The 14,580-nt window shown below is 41.8% G+C and overlaps 1 non-coding gene across 1 annotated transcript; it reads right to left on the bottom strand.

The window, feature by feature from the left end:
• Positions 1–10,261: 10,261 nt before the first annotated feature.
• Positions 10,262–10,364, bottom strand: LOC136146176 (U6 spliceosomal RNA). The gene has a single exon (XR_010658913.1). It is a non-coding gene; the product is annotated as a U6 spliceosomal RNA (small nuclear RNA).
• Between the last annotated feature and the right edge of the window lie 4,216 nt (positions 10,365–14,580).

The raw sequence follows: 14,580 nt of genomic DNA, 5'->3' as shown, positions 1-14,580 counted from the left end.
CTTCCCTGGTGGTTTGGGTGGTAAACAATTTACCCGCCAGTGCAGGAGACACAGGTTTAATCCCTGGGTCGGGAAGATCTCTTGGAGGAGGAAATGGCTACCCATTCCAATATTCTTGCCTGGGAAACCAGGCCTGAAGGGTAGAGGAGCCTGGCAGGCTATGGTCCCTGGGGTCATATCAACGTCAGACATGACTTAGCAACTAAAAAAGCACCCCTTGTGTCAAGCACATGGATTTTGAGCACATTGTCTCCCTAATTCCTGGAACAACCCAGTGAGCGAGAGGCTGCCTCAGAGATGACAAAACTGAAGTTCAGAGAAAATCAAATATCTTATCCCATCACATAACTCATAAGTAGCAGAACCAGTTCTGTTAGATTTCAAAGTTGATGGAGAAAATGACAAACTTATCAGAAGTCTACTTTCCTTGGAGTTTTGTTTTGCTTTGTTTTGTCTGTTTGGCTCCTTTCTTCATCAGCCTAAGAGCTGGCTCAAGGCTAGGCTTTCCCCCGCTCCTGGGCATCTGTCCTGTTCCTCTAAGATCAGTCAGGGGGCCTCCTCCGAGATCCACAGTGTACCGCACAGCTTGATCATGGCCCTTGGCACCCTGAGTGAAATTTACAGGATTTGCCTTCTCGGGTCCCCTTCCAGGCTGAGCACCACAGGACCGCATCCTCTTTCCTCCACAGTACCTCGCACGGTGCTCAGTACTATAGCAGAGTCTCAGGGCATATCTCCGGACTTGAACTACCAACGGAAGCCATAGGTTAGTCTAAGGAATAAATATTAATATCTGCTACTATAGAAACCTTGAGATACAAACAGACCTCTTATTCCCAAATCTGTTTGCTATGGAGCGTGTGTGTAAGTTTGTGTGCAAAATTAGAGTATGTACCATGAGCTTCTCTCTCCTCCTATCAGACTGTCATGCCCAGCATCACCTAAAATCATCATTCCTATGGAAATTCCATTTCTATCCCTGAACGTCAGACATTTCTGTTTCCTTTAAATATAATCCCTCGTTTTACCTCTCCCCTTCTCCTCCTTATCTCCTTTCCTTCCGACAAGCTGTGAGCTCTAACCTCCCCTTCATTAAACTCAGAATGGACTGCCGTTTGTTTCATGCCAGAGGCAGCAAGAAGGTGCTGATAAGACCTTTTTTTTGAAAAGAACAATCTAACCCCATTGTTCTTGGAAAATAATGGCATAACTAGGATTACAGAACATTTCCCATGTGCCAGGGGCCGTTTGAAGCACTCTACTTACATTCACTCATTTACTCCTGACAGCATCTCTATGAGGTCAGTGCTATTAATATTATTATTATCCTCAATTTACAGATGAGGAAACTGAGGTAGAGATAGGGGACGTAACTCGCGCAGGGTCACACAGTTAGTAAGTGGTGGGATCAACTGGTAAAGCTGAGCAGACAGTCCATGAATGCGTCCCATCACCAGGTCCTTCTCTTTCACTGTGACATGAAGTCTATGAGACCCTGACCTCATGTCAGTTGTCCAGGCTGGAAATTATAGAATCTTTCAGATTAGAAAAGACCTTGTAGTCCAATCTAACTCAATTTCCTACCCAATGCAAACTCCCTTCAGAAACTTTCCAGACTGATGAGCATAAATACATTCAATTCTGCTTGAGTACTCCCAGTGACAGGGGAGAAATGCTGTAATATGGAGATGAAATATAAACTGTTCATGGATAAATTATTGCATAATAAAAACATGCCTAATGGCCACGCTTCCCTAATACGTTCATTTGCTAGTTATGTTTTTATACGCAAACTCATCTTGATAAAATTGTTTTTTAAAAAAAACTTGAAGCATAATTTGTCTTGAGACGTCTGCATTTTCTTTTCATACCTCCTTATTAATGGGCTTATTTTCAGAGAGGAAAGTGTAACAAAGATAACAGAGCAAGAATAGTCACATATACTCCTATTGTTGTTTGGGGGTTGAAAATGAATGCTAACAGTGCATGAGTGATCTTTTTAATATTTGCAGTTAATTTCCCACATAGACTTTCAAAAGCTACCATGATACTGTTTCCTCCCACTATTTAAAAAAATCTGTTTGAAACGAACTACTGAAAAAGTTAGGACAGAATAAATCCTTCTAAGTGGAACAATTTGTTCGATAACCCCCAATTATGATGGAAATATCAGTGGCAGTTTTTCATTATGTATGTTTGTAGTCTGTGTTTATGCCCCAGCAGGGGAAGAAAACTCAGGATCCCTTACTTTCTAAAAAGAATATATCTTTATAATTCTTTATTTTTCTTTTATTTTTTGGCCACACTGCACAGCACATGGGATCTCAGTGCTCCGACCAGGGATCGAACTCTCTCACCTCTCATTGGAAGCACAGAGTCTTAACCACTGGACCGTCAGGGAAGTCCCAGGATCCCATGCTTTTGAAGAGATATCTAAATACTCTAGTTACACAAAACTTACAAATATGGTCTTCATGGAAAACAATGGTACCATCCCGTCTAAGACTGTGGATTCTGAACTGGATGGTCTAAGATTAAATCCCTGCAATTTCGTACCTGGTTGGGATATTAAGAACATTCTATGTTTTCAGCATCATACCTAACATTTTAAGTGCCCAATAAATGCTAATGATATTGTTTTCCTATTACAATGAGATGTTTTTCAGATTTGACAGAGGGTTGGGACTGAGAATCAGGGGACAGACTCAAAAACTTGTGGTCCAAAGCTTTCTGTTTCCTCCAATTTATCCCAAAATTAAAACTGGGGCAGTAAGGTAGCCCATGGTTGACATACCAAAGTGCCAAAAAGACAGACTAGTTCACAGAGAAGGAAGTTCATGAATGTTGTAGGGTAAGATGTGGGCATGACCCATGTCAGGTAAGATAAGAGCAGTCAGGGATACCCAGAAGCCAGAGACCCGCTTTTGGGGTCATCAGGGGAACAGGCATAGAAGTATCTCCCATCCCTAAGGTGACTTAAGACTGAACGATCTCTACATGTCCTTCCTCGCCATGGAGGAATAGCCCCAGACTGAGCTTCTGATAACCTGGATTTTAGTCCTGGGTCTGCCCTCTGTCAAATTTCAGGCCACTTACATTTTCTGAACCTCAGTTTTGTCATAATGATATTGTTTTCTGCCTCCCTCAGGGTTACAGAGATAGTGTGGAAAAGTGCATTGAAACAAGGTTTCAGAGTACTATCAATACAAATGTCACATTTTATCACTATTACTGCTGTCTGCTAATACAATTACTGACTTCCCAGGACCTAGCGAGCAGGGGCCAGGAGGCAGGCTGAAGCAAAGGCAACTGAGCACATGTCATAGAGACAGGCTCAAAGTTTGTTTTTGCACCTCACAAGCTGAGCTTAAGGGTGGACCCAAAACCATTGCTAACCAAGCCTCACGTGTTGATTTGAAAGTATTCCCTTGACCTTGCATTCTTAGGAAGCGCTTAGCAATTTTTCAATGGGTGATGATATTAACATCAAATGGTCAGTTTAAAACATCATTCCAATGATGGGAAACGCATTCTATCAATTAGAATGGCAGAGTTTAAAACAGGGCAGTTTCTACACATGCCTCAATACAAGGACACAACAGTTTGCTCACTGATATAAGTAGAGTTAATAGGTAATCGCAGACAACTCTAGTGCTAAAGAACCCACCTGTCAATGCAGGAGACATAAGAGACGTGGGTTTGATCCCTGGGTCAGGAAGATCCCCTGGAGAAGGGAATGGCAACCCACTCCAGTATGCCCGCCTGGAGAATCCCATGGACAGAGGACCCTGGAGGGCTGTAGTCCATAGGGTCGCAAAGAGTTGGACACAACTGAAGTGACTTAGCATGCACACAAATATTATGCAATAATAGGCTAGTTGCTTTTCCTCATTAGGCAAACAGCTAAGATCTCTTAATATTAAAATTTTAACTATAAAAATTTCCCTAAAGTGAATAAGGCCTGCCGTCATTTTTAGTAATGAAATGTGCCATTTTCTCCATCTTAATGAAACTATTATTTTTGTTCATGCGAGTGATTTTATTCATTAAAAAGGAACGACAGGGGTATGTTTAATGGTCACAGAGTCCTTGGAGAGTCCCAGCATTTTAGAGCCAGACCAAATCCCAGACTGGTACTCACGGTGTACATCCAAGGGTCTCCATCTGAGGGTCTAAAAGCTGCTTTCCTGTGCCACTGGATCTGTTATATAGCTGTGGGACTCTGGGCAAGTCATCCAAATGTTCTTTGACTCTATTTGTCGGTCAGTATGAATGAAGAACATCCAGTTCCACCATACTTTAAGATTAGTATGCTGGCATCTGTTTATATAATTTTTTAAGCAAATAATAATGTGTTTCAACAGAGTATGGCTTTCTTTCTATTTTTGACCACAAATGAGGGGGGGGGAAACTGGCTGTATTTTAATTTTTTCTGTTATGGGGGAAAATCTAGAATTTCTTAATACCCTGAAGGTGGGACCTGGGGTTGATTATTTTGTATTTCCCATGGTACCTCTAACCTACAAGGTACTTGAAAATAGTGACGAGCTGTAGAATTTCATCATTGCATGTTTCATTGTACTTTGGATAAAAGCATCCTGCTCAGAAATACCACTGGGAAAAAATCTTAGTGTAGTATACGCTTCCCACTAACTGAGTTTTAATTGTGTTGGCCAATATCAGTTGATTAATGCCTACTGGCATACAAGCACACTCTCACACATAGTTCATCTAGAGTTTGGGGGAAAAGTATTTCGTTTTCCCCCCTACCCTGTGCTATTGGGTCGGTGCATTCCATTGTTAATTTGTATTCAGAGCAATAGTTCCCAAAGCTATTCTCCAGCAACATAAATGCTGACATGCTGGTTAAAATGGATGATGTAAATAGAGCCATTGAGAATATTCTGGACATTCTATTTTATGATTTGGAACCTGCAAAATGTCCAAGACGTGACAGACATTACAATCTCTCAAGGGAGTCACAACTAAACCAGTCTATGACTGGTTGACTTAAGACTGTCTAAATCTCAGCTACAAGATCAGTTGTGTCACTCTCTGGAGTTCTGCGCTCCAGAGGGGCTATTTTAAAGATGCAGTTGAAGTTCCCACCCCCCTTTTCTGATTTCTGTCACACAGGGTCACCCACTCCCCCGGAGCATGTAGCTCCCTGCCGTGGCAGCCGCATAAGGAAACCATGGCTCTCAAGGCTTGCAACACGTGTAATTCATTTTCTTCATGGAATGACTCAAGAAGAGATTTTTTAGAATTCAATCTGAGTCTCAGTAATTCAATTTGTGGAAAGAAGCAAGCAAAACTTTAATTCCATCATAATGAGTTTCATGTGTGAATGTATTAACTAATTTTTTTTTTTGCTGGGGAACATATTAGGTAAATAGAGTGGGGAACATGGTGAATGAGGACAGCCAAAGGATTGCCCTGAAGCTTGAGGACTGTTCCCCTGTGTGCACCCAGGAAAGGCTTCAGGAAGGCAGACAGTCTGGGGCAATCCCATCACTGGTCTCCAGGCCTGAACTTGAAAGTCCGTCCACACCCAGGATTTCTGTTTCCTCTTAAGCAAGCGGGGACTGGTTTTGCTACCCACACACAGCTTGATGAAAATGTAACCTTTTCACTCACTTTCTGGGCTCTACAGGGAAAAAAATCAGCTTTCTCCTGTTAGTAATTAAACCAGCTGTCGTAATACTTAGATTGGATTGCAGTGCTTTTCATGTGAGCTGCATGACTGACTGTTTGCTTCAGAAACTTGGCTGGTGCTTCCAGCAACCACTGTGAAGTTGGTAAAAGACGGACGCTACTCCTGCAGTATCTGACCCTCGACCAGAGCAGTAGAAGATTTCTCTGGTTGCCACGAGGTTGTCTAGATTATGTAATTTCATCTTTGCCAATACAATATTACCAACGCAAGAGACAGACAGAACTCCCTAGTTTCTGAATAGCATATTGACTGTTATTTCCTAAAAAAATCACACAAGGCTTCTGAGAGATGTTGGCATTGTGCTAAGTGAGGAATTGGTTAAAAACAGATTGTGTGTGTGTGTGTGTGTACACATATGGGTAGTGTCAGGGTGGCAGGGGGGTCCTTGTGGTTGGAATTCTGGTGAGCCTGCTTTTGTCTGTCTTTCATACCAGCTTTATTCTTCCCTGTGGACACTTTTCCAGTCACTGCTGACCTTTGTTGATTTAAAAGCAGAGGAAAGATCTATAAGAACAGGAGAGGAATATATTTGCCCACAAATGGAATCAATGTGTCTTCTTTCTATGTTATAAAACAGTGTCACTTGGTCTTATAGTATTGGTGTTCTTGGGGGTGTTGGATGGAAGAAATGAGAACCCCAGATTACACCAACAGTTATGAAACTGGTACATCTTAAAGGCATTGATGGGAAAAGGTCTAAATGTATAGGCATTCTTGGGCACGTCCTTCTAATCAGTTATTGGGAAGAAAGTGATTATTAAGGCAGAGTAGGGGACAGCTACCCCCACCCACAAATCTCAAGGTCAGTGAGTAGCCCAGGCCATCCTAAAGCTAGGTTATTTGACTTTTAGGAATATTACAAGAAGGGCCCTTGCTCTTTGAGAACCACATAGGTTACCGCTGTGTTATAAGCCCTGGGAAAAGGCACCTGCCAGTTGGTGGTAAGGATGCTCGGTGTGAAAAGGGGTAGGTGGCCCCACATCCAGGAGAATGCAGCACCCGGTTTTAGATGTCAGAGAAGGTTAGCTCTACCCTACTCAGGACGCTCCCTCCTCCTTGTAGATGCTATAAACATGCGCCAGGCCCTCCACTGAACATTTCACATAGATACTTTTTAATAACCTTTATCGTGTGTGTACGTGTCTGTGTGGGCTTAGTCACTTCAGTCGTGTCTGACTCTTTGCAACCCCATGGACTGTAGCCCTCCAGGCCCCTCTGCCCAGGGGGATTCTCCAGGCAAGAATACTGGAGTGGGTTGCCACGCCCTCCTCCAGGGGACCTTCCTGATGCAAGGGGCAAACCCACATCTCCTGCGTCTCTGGCATTGCAGGCAGATTCTTTACCCACTGAGCTACCTAGGAAGCCCAATCCTTATCATAAAGTTGATAATTTTCATGAAAAAAAAAAAAAACTGAGGCTCAGAGAGATACAGATTCCATGATGAGATGGCAGAATAAGATTCAATCCTGTGCTTGATCAGAAAACGCTTCTCTGATTCACCTCATCTCACCTTTATTTATACCACTTGCCGTTGGTGTTTACCTCTAACTTCCTCATTTCTCTATCCAGACTTCTATGTTCAGTTCAGTTCAGTTCAGTTGCTCAGTCGTGTCTGACTCTTTGCGTCCACAGGGACTGCAGCACGCCAGGCTTCCCTGTCCATCACCAACTCCCAGAGCTTGCTCAAACCCATGTCCATTGAGCCAGTGATGCCATCCAACCGTCTCATCCGCTGCCGTCCCCTTCTCTTCCTGCCTTCAATCATTCCCAACATCAGGGTCTTTTCAAATTTCTATGTTAAGTATTGCTTAAAATTTCCACCCTGGGGGATGGGGGCTGGAGGAAGAAAAGGAATTCATTTCCTCCTTCCCGTTTGCATACCTATTTCACTTTCCCACACACAAGTTCATTTAACTCTTAATCACCCCCAAGCAAGAACATTTCAATGTTGCAATCTGCCACAGAATAAGGACATTATCCTCAGCAGGAAGCTCAGAAGTGATTGCCCAAATTAACCAAGTTGCCCGAAGCCTTGATTGTGTAGAAAATTTCAATGGAAAATGTCCCATTTTGCTCTCTGCTCCACCTCTCTCAGCACACTGATGGGTTGTCATAGAATGCCTTATTCAATTATTCCTTTGATTTCAGGCCCGGTAGAGGAGAGAAGGGAGAGAGCCTTTGGAGATAATTTGTCAAATACACAGGGAAGAATGTGGGGAACAAGCATTTTCCTACATTGCTGTTGATTAAGAAGTGTGAAAAGATCTCTCTAGCAACTTGATGATACATTTGAAGAATCTGAACAATATTTATTGCTCTATGATCAAATAGTTCTGCATCTGGGAATTTATTCTAAGTCAGTTGTCATAGACATGTACAAATATTTGTATGCACAGAATTGCTTATCACAGAAATTGATTATAATAGTGAAAAATGGGAAATAATCTGTGTCAGTGATAGGGGCTTGGTTAAGAAGACCATGACACATCCATACATTATAATATTATACAGTCAGAACAAGGGGCTCTACAAAGAATACTTAATGATTGGAAAAATTATCTTGAGATATTATGCAAATAAAAATATTTCAAGAAATTTCTTTTGCTTTCATTCCAGAATCACATTTTTTTCACCTAAGCAATTTTGCTCCTATATCTCATTCATTCTCTGACTCTTTATTTTTTAAATTTTTATTGAAATATACTTGATTTATGTTGTGTTAGTTACAAGTGTACAACAAAGTGATTCACTTATATATATATATATATATCAGCATATTGATATATATATATATATATAGATTTAAATTCTCTTCCATTTTAGGTTATTACAAGATATTGAGTAGAGCTCCCTGTGTAATACAGAAGGTGCTTATTGGTTATCTATTTTATATATAGTAGTGTGTATACGTTAATCCTAAATTCCTAGTTTATCCCTCCCCATTTTCCTTTGGTAACCATAGGTTTATTTTATATGTCTGTGAGTATTTCTGCTTTGTAAAAAATATTTCAAGAGAGTTCTATTCAGTGATGGCACCTACTAGCCACATGTGGCAATTTAAATTTTGTTAAATATAATTAAAATTTAAAATCCAGTTTCTCAGTTGCACAAAGCACAAGTATTCAATAGCTATCATATTGGACACTGCAGACATTTGCAGCAAATTCTGTTGCAGGATGCTAATAAAGGCTATGGTTTTGGTTTTTTCCCCCAATGTATACGCACACACAGAAAAATTAGAAAAAGAAATATGCACAATAATAATTGTGATGATCTTGTTTGGTGGGACTAGATAAGAGGTAAACGAACTTTTTCTGTAAAGAGCCGCATAGTAAAGATTGAGACTGTGTGGACCTTGCAGGCAGTGCTGCGACCATTCAACTCTGCCGTTACATTGACACAGGTAAGCGGATGGACATGACTCTTTTCCAATAAAACTTTACAAACAGAATCAGGTAGTAGACTGAATCTGGCCCAGAGGCCACAATGAGACCTCTGGATTAGATAACTGGTGATGTGTGGGTTTTATCTTTGATTTAGGTTTGTCTGCGGTGGGTCTTCGCTGCTGCATGCAGGCTTTCTCTGGCCGCTGCGAGTGGGGGCTGCTCCCTCGCTGCGGACGTCCCAGTGGCTCCCCTCACTGCCCAGCACTGGCTGCAGGTGCGTGGGCTTAAGCAGTTGCCATGGCAGGGAGGCTTAGTTACCCCAGGACACGTGGGGTCTTAGTTCCCAGGCCAGGCATGGAACCCACGTCCCCGGCATTGGCAGGTGAATTCTTAACACTGGACCAGCAGGGAAGCCCCAACGTTTGGGGTTTTCTGATGGACAAATTCATATTCAAATTAGAAAAATAATTTCCTTTTTAAAAATAAAACTCACTGGGAAAATTATATATACATATATATTTAAGTTTATACATATATTTCCAGACCCGAGGCATCTGGGTACAGATATATGGAATTCCTTGTGAAATAAGGATGCCAGTTATTAATTTATTCAAACTGTCATACACCAATGATTCCATGTTCTGCTTCCCACTCCTGCCATCAAGTCTGTCATGCCACACTTTCCAGCTCCCACAACACAACAAGCACCTGTTGCTCCCCTAATTTATTTGCTGTTTGTGTAGTTTTTATTTTAGAGTAGAATACAATCAAAATTCACTTGATAAATGGCACCTTTTTTATATTTTATTTTTCTTAAGTTTTTTTTCTTTTGGTGGAGGGCAATCTGAGATGCTAAAAACGATCAAGTGCTTTTACTTGCACCTTTTTGATTCTTGGTGAAGTTGAGTATCTTTTCATATGTTTATTGTCCATTTATATTTCTTCCTTCAATTGCTTTGCTCACTTCCTGTTTCCACTTTCCTACTGGAATGGTTTTCTTACTGATATGGGAGAGTCTCTCGGTACAAGGACTATTAAATTGTGTCTTACGTGTGCTGCAAATATTGTCTGCGGGGCTACCATTTGTCTTTTACCATTGCTATCTGCATATATTTTGACCCAACCATTAACAATTTTTCTGCTATCAAATCTGTCTTATAAAAATATGGATTGCTTCATTAATTTCATGTCAATCTTTTTCAGGGACCATGCTAATCTTCCTTGTACCATTCCACTTTTAGTATATGTGCCAAAGCTAGCATGCTCCTAATTTATTAGTTTAACTTCTTTGGAGGATAGTGCCTGGATGTTTGTCACTGAGGTTGCTGAGATGGAAATGCACCTCTTAGAACACAGTTTCTTGGTGACACCAGTGTGTGCATCTTTTGCCTCACATGTTGCCAGCAGAATGTCCTACATAAAAGTCTTTCAGGGCACGTTTGGTGATAGTGAAGGTGATGATGACCTTGCCAACCAAATTCTGTCTGTTAACAGAGTCCGCAGTGACTCTAAATAAACAGAGAGCTACTGCAGACACTCAGATGCACGCTCTCTGCACCAGTTGCTGATGCTCTGCTAGGGGCATGGATGGAGAATTCAGGCGGCTGGCCTGTCTCTCCTGCAGAAGAGGTTGTGCTCCTTTTCTTGGTTTTCAAACTGTGCTGCGTGAGTCCTGGGCGAAGATGGGAAAGAGCTGAATTTTAGGGTCTGGCCCCTTACTTGGCTCCAATCAGATTATTTCCCCAGATACAGCCACTCTACAGATGGGGCTTCTGAGTTCAATTTGGACCAAAGATTTGCTGTGCAGTTTGTGGGGGGGCTGGGGGGGTGGTGAGGGGAGAAAAAAGAATGTGAAAAACACGGCTAAATTCATCATCACAGACTGGAGGGCGGTGGGCTCTAGCCAGGTTTTGCTGGTTCCAAACGGTGTTACCAAAAGTTAAAATTTGAAACCAACGTTTAAAAAGCATTTTCACATTTAGAAGCTTAAACAACAAAACACCTTTTGTCTCTGGATTCTTTTATCTCAGCAAAAGAAACTGTTTGCATAGAAAGATTGATAGTAGTGATCAGCTTTCTAATATTTTGCACTTTTTGAAACGTTTGGTCTTCTATGTGATTGTATTAAAACTTTAGTAAATGCTGAAATAAAACCATATTGACCAGTTTTTAAAAAAATCAGAAAATCTGGCAACAGTCCCCTCACAATCTGTCATGATGACAATTAGCGGGTGCTGAGCAACAGCTGCTGGTTTTAGCCAAGACGTGTCCTCTCTGTCACCCGGCCCCCACCCCACCTCCTCTGTGACTCTGGGCCCCCCCCCCCGCTCATTCACATAACCGGCCTTGACCCTGGAGACATTTGAGTTCAAGATCCTGAGGCGAGATGACTGTTAAGGCCCTTGGTATTCCCATCATCTATTGGATTTCTATTACATCTATAGCAATTAGTACTAAAATTAAAGCTAATATTCTTTCTTTAAAGTCATCCTCAGTTTATGAACATCTCAGCCACAAATGTTCTATTCACGTTAAGTGCTGGGGTCAGGAGCCATATTTTTTTTTTTTCATGAACAAAGAAGGTGTGAAGCCTCCAACCAAGCAAACAAGATTTCCCTTCCAACAAATGCCATATTGAGCTTCATGGGAATCACTAGGAATGTTCACCCCATCTTTTTATTCCTTCCTCACTTTGGGGAACAGGGTAAGGTTGGACTTTCTGAACCCTTGACGTGTCCGAACCAGGGAGTAGTGAGCAAAAATGACTTGTGAGACTTCTGGATCTTAACATTTTATATGATCTGAAACCCTGGGCTCTCTCTTCCCTTTAGAACAGAGGTTGGCCAAGTTCAAGATGGTGACTGTGACACAGGCAACCACACTCCCTAAAGTGACAGTGAACAGAGGACTTAACAGCTCGTGACGGATCTCTGCTGTGAGCAGGGAGGGAAAGTTTCTAGATCTTGAGGCGTGGGGCTGCCAGTTACTGCTGGACAACCTAGCCTGTCCTGACTACTCCGGTGTCCTAATGAAAGGACCGTTTTCAAGCCCTCAAGATTAGTACTCCCACCTCGCCAACCATTCCCCTTCTCTCTTTGAAGTTCCTTCCCTTGACTTGAAGCTCAAAGTTGGAATATTATTAAGCCGTACCTATAGCCATCATGTCCTCACTTCTTGGTGTTTGGCTCTCCACTTGATCTTTACTGCCATGTCCCTCTGATACTTAATAGATTAAAGGTCCCATGTGTTTCCAACTCTGAATAATTCATCTTCATGAAATATCAGTATTTCACTTAAGACATTTATTTTTTTGTCCTAAATGTATGACCTTACCTGGTTACCATGCATTTTATTTCTTCTTGTCTTAAATATTTCAAAAGTTTCAAAGCACAAACATTTCTCATCAGGAGTGTAACAAAAAATTTGCTCAGTTTTAATTCTGTATTACTTAATTGTAACGGAGTGTCATTCAAATGATTGTTTTCTGATTTCTTTCTGCTTTAGCTCTGTGCTCATCTTTTTCAGAGTATTTCTTAAAATAGCTTTCTTTATTTCTTATATTTGGCTGTGCTGAGTCTTTGTTGCTGCATGGGCTTCTCTCTAGTTTGGCAAACAGGGGCTTCCCTTTAGTTGCCTTCTCGGGCTTCTCATTGCAGTGGTGGTGATGGTTTAGTTGTGTCTGACTCTTGCGACCTCCTGGACTGTAGCCCGCCAGGCTCCTCTGTCCATGGGGTTCTCCAGGCAAGAATACTGGAGTGGGCTGCCATTTCCTTCTCTAGGCTCATCGCAGCGGCTTCTCTTATGGCAGAGCACAGGCTCCAGGCGCGTGGACTTCAGTAGTTGCAGTTCCCAGGCTATAGAGCGCAGGCTCAATAGGTGTGGCGCATAGGCTTAGCTGCTCTGCTACATGTGGGATCTTCCCAGACCAGTAATGGAACCCATGTCTCCCACCTTGGCGGGCAGATTCTTTACCACTGAACCACCTGGGAAGCCCCTTTCTTGGGATATTTTAATGCTTGGCATTTGGCCACAGTGCCTACAGCTGAGAGGTGGACTGTCCAGCTTTAAGAACTGTGGGTCTTCTTTTTTTATGGCCGAATAGCATTTGCAGCAAGGTGGATGGACTTCACAATTATGCTAAGTGAAAGAAGTCAGACAGAAAGACAAATCCTGTATGATACCACTTATATGTGGAATCTAAAAACAACCCCACCTAGCAAGCTAGTGAATATAACAAAAACAAGCAGACTCACAGATACAGAGAACAAACTAGTGATTACCAGTGGGGAGAGGGGAGTGGGGAGGCGCAATCTGAGGTTGGAGAGTAAGAAATATAACCTATTACATATCAAATAAGCTACAAGGATATATTGTACAACACAGGGGATGTAGCCAATATTTTACAATAACTATAAATGGAGTATAACTTTTAAAAATTGTGAATCACTCTATTGTACACCTGTAACATAATATTGTACATCAACTATACTTCAATAAAAAATAAATGGGGTAACAAAAAATCAGTTAAAAAAAGAACTCTGGGTCTTTCCCCACAGTAGAGCACCAAAGTTTTCTTTTTTTTTTTTTCCCATTTATTTTTATTAGTTGGAGGCTAATTACTTTACAATATTGTAGTGGTTTTTGTCATACATTGACCTGAATCAGCCATAGAGTTACACGTATTCCCCATCCCGGTCCCCCCTCCCACCTCCCTCTCCACCCGATTCCTCTGTGTCTTCCCAGTGCACCAGGCCTGAGCACTTGACTCATGCATCCAGCCTGGGCTGGTGATCTGTTTCACCCTAGAAAATATACATGTTTCAATGCTGTTCTCTCTTAACATCCCACCCTCGCCCTCTCCCACAGAGTCCAAAAGTCTGTTCTGTACATCTGTGTCTCTTTTTCTGTTTTGCATATAGGGCCATCGTTACCACCTTTGTAAATTCCCAAGGTTTTCTTCAGAACTGGCACTTTTGACCGGTGTTCAGGCTCTGTGGTGACAAAACACAAGGTGAGGAAAATTTAAACAACGGGGATAATGTCTCCTTCTTCTGTTGTTACAGTAGAGAGTACTGGACCAGGTCTTTGAAAATACATAACAGCTTTACTGAGATATGATTCACATACAAAGGACTGCACATATCTAATGTGCACACTGGAGGAGTTTAGACACAGGCAAACACCCATTGTAGCATCACCACAATCAAGGTAACAGACAGATCCAACACCTCCCAGACTTTCACTGAGTCCTTCCTTTTGTGTGTGTGTGTGTGTGTGTGTGTGTTGAGGACACCTAACTTGAGATCCACCCTCTTAAGTGTTACAGTGCACAATACCACGTTGCTAACTGCAGGCACCGTGCTATACGGCCCATCTCTAGAACCTGTTAATCTAGCATAGCTGAAACTTCATGGCTTTTAACTAACAGCTCCCCAATTCGCTTTTTAAGGATAATAAGAAGTAACATTTTTCCATATT

Source organism: Muntiacus reevesi, chromosome 13, assembly GCF_963930625.1.
Source record: "Muntiacus reevesi chromosome 13, mMunRee1.1, whole genome shotgun sequence".
NCBI lineage: Eukaryota > Metazoa > Chordata > Mammalia > Artiodactyla > Cervidae > Muntiacus > Muntiacus reevesi.
Note: the sequence above shows the minus strand (reverse complement) of the source record. Positions and strands in the feature narration are given on the sequence as shown.